Below are 2717 nucleotides of genomic sequence, written 5' to 3' on the forward strand. Positions count from 1 at the left end.
GCCTCCTGGTTTTTATATACATGACATGCATTGTTTTAACTGCTTTTTAGACATGGCAAGATATGGGGACACCATAATGGATATAAAACAGGATTGTTACCAGTAACTACAGTAACTTGGTAACTAATTTTCATCACAAATGATATGCACTTCAAACTTGCCCAGCTTGCATGAACTACCAACTGTACCAGGTACATGATTTCTGGACTGTGATTATAATGACTTTCAGTGGTAACACAAGGAACTGTGGTGTTAAGTAATTAATGTCTGGTCACTGAATGACTACAAATAACTATTATTTGCAATAAAAGGAAAGTAGCAAACGTAGATAGTTAAGATGATTCTTAAATGTGGTAGCTAAGGTAACCAACAAATTTCAATTCATATTGTTACAGATATCTATCAGCTAAAATGGTAACAGTGGCTGGTAACTAGGTAACTGTGGTAACCAAGGTAACCGTCACAATACAATGGATATTTTTAGAGATACCTTTCAGTTATATATAGGTAACAGTGGCTGGTAACTTGGTAACTGTGGTAACCAAGGTAACCATCACAATACAATGGATATTGCTACAGATGTCTATCAGCCATATACAGGTAACAGTGGCTGGTAACTAGGTAACTGAGGTAACTGTGGTAACCAAGGTAACTGCCACAATACCATGGATATTGTTACAGATATCTTTCAGTTATATATAGGTAACAGTGGCTGGTAACTTGGTAACTGAGGTAACTGTGGTAACCGTCACAATACAATGGATATTGCTACAGATGTCTATCAGCTATATATAGGTAGCAGTGGCTGGTAACTAGGTAACTGAGGTAACTGTGGTAACCAAGGTAACCACCACAATACAATGGATATTTTTAGAGATATCTATCAGTTATATATAGGTAACAGTGGCTGGTAACTAGGTAACTGAGGTAACTGTGGTAACCAAGGTAACCGCCACAATACAATGGATATTTTTAGAGATATCTATCAGTTATATATAGGTAACAGTGGCTGGTAACTAGGTAACTGAGGTAACTGTGGTAACCAAGGTAACTGCCACAATACAATGGATATTGTTACAGATATCTTTCAGTTATATATAGGTAACAGTGGCTGGTAACTAGGTAACTGAGATAACTGTGGTAACCAAGGTAACCGCCACAATACAATGGATATTGTTACAGATGTCTATCAGCTATATATAGGTAACAGTGGCTGGTAACTTGGTAACTGAGGTAACTGTGGTAACCAAGGTAACCGTCACAATACAATGGATATTGTTACAGATGTCTATCAGCTATATATAGGTAACAGTGGCTGGTAACTTGGTAACTGAGGTAACTGTGGTAACCAAGGTAACTGTCACAATACAATGGATATTGTTACAGATGTCTATCAGCTATATATAGGTAACAGTGGCTGATAACTTGGTAACTGTGGTAACCAAGGTAACCATCACAATACAACGGATATTGTTACAGACATCTTTCAGTTATATATAGGTAACAGTGGCTGGTAACTAGGTAACTGAGGTAACTGTGGTAACCAAGGTAACCGCCACAATACAATGGATATTGCTACAGATGTCTATCAGCTATATATAGGTAACAGAAGCTGGTAACTTGGTAACTGAGGTAACTGTGGTAACCAAGGTAACCGCCACAATACAATGGATATTGTTACAGATGTGTTTCAGTTATATATAGGTAACAGTGGCTGGTAACTGAGGTAACTGTGGAAGCCACAAAATGATACATCATACTGGTTTATTTTGCAGTGAAATACTTTTCACAAAGTTTGCATTTTTTCTAAGTTGCAAAAATTTTCATTTTACAGTGAAATGTAATTAGCTATAGTCATATAGGAGGTTGCCAAGGCATGACAGAAGGAACACACTTAGTTACAGTTGAAAGATTACTTTACAGGATTTTGACAGCAGCAAAGTAACACTTTGCAATATTTTTGTTTTAAATGATAATTATAAAATGTTCAATTCTTTCAGTGGAGAATTGATATCAGTGCTTCAGACAGGCTAGTTACTATTAATGCATCAAACATACTGTATAGGGGGTATATTTTATGGGGATTTAATTTTGCTAATTTCATATTCGTGGAAATTTTTGTCTACAAAAATTATTTTTTACCATACTAATAATAGTTAGTAAAAGAAAAATGCAAAAATTTTTCCTTGTAAATAGGTTGAAAGGTGATTTTCATGGAATATTTTCCCTGGCAAATATACCCCCTTGACGGTATTAGTTTGTTATTTACCTTTATTGATCTACATGTATATACATGCATACATGGCACATGTACAACACATGTATACAAGATTTGTCTTGTTATGAATCAATAAATATCCTGACAGGTGGTCTAAAATAACTATGCATGTAATGTGTCATCCCAGAGCATGTGTTCATTTATAGCGTACATAAAATAAAATTAAAACTATCAAAATAAACAAAATGAGTTCCAAAAGTAGCTTGGAAACAGCACTAAAAGGGACCAAATTAACTTTTGCCAGCTATAAAAGAGCAACTGTCAAATGATAATCATAAAGCTTAAGGAATAATAAAAAATATTCTTAAACAAGATAATTTTAAAATGTTTCAAACCATCATGTCTTCCACATTCTCGCCCTGTATCTTAACAGTAGCACTGGTGGCAATGTTTATATCACTTGTATGTACCACTCCTACAACAAGTATTCAGCAACCTG

The 2717-nt window shown here is 35.1% G+C and overlaps 3 long non-coding RNA genes across 5 annotated transcripts; all 3 read left to right on the top strand.

Moving 5' to 3' along the window:
- The first annotated feature begins 51 nt into the window (after positions 1-51).
- Positions 52-740, top strand: LOC109583256 (uncharacterized). 3 transcript variants are annotated; one of them, XR_002185430.1, is made up of 4 exons: positions 52-362; positions 407-453; positions 498-546; positions 693-740. It is a non-coding gene; the product is annotated as an uncharacterized LOC109583256 (long non-coding RNA). The 3 variants fall into 3 exon arrangements; XR_002185431.1 differs by having other exon boundaries at positions 52-119; positions 166-453; XR_002185424.1 differs by having other exon boundaries at positions 52-453.
- Positions 741-805: 65 nt separating this feature from the next.
- On the top strand, positions 806-1133 carry LOC109583261 (uncharacterized). Its single transcript, XR_002185432.1, has 4 exons — positions 806-843; positions 888-945; positions 990-1047; positions 1092-1133. It is a non-coding gene; the product is annotated as an uncharacterized LOC109583261 (long non-coding RNA).
- Positions 1133-1723, top strand: LOC109583262 (uncharacterized). Its single transcript, XR_002185433.1, has 3 exons — positions 1133-1149; positions 1491-1548; positions 1695-1723. It is a non-coding gene; the product is annotated as an uncharacterized LOC109583262 (long non-coding RNA).
- The last annotated feature ends 994 nt before the right edge of the window (positions 1724-2717 follow it).

The sequence above is a fragment of the Amphimedon queenslandica genome, unplaced genomic scaffold (genome assembly GCF_000090795.2).
Source record: "Amphimedon queenslandica unplaced genomic scaffold, v1.1 AMPQUscaffold_13518, whole genome shotgun sequence".
NCBI lineage: Eukaryota > Metazoa > Porifera > Demospongiae > Haplosclerida > Niphatidae > Amphimedon > Amphimedon queenslandica.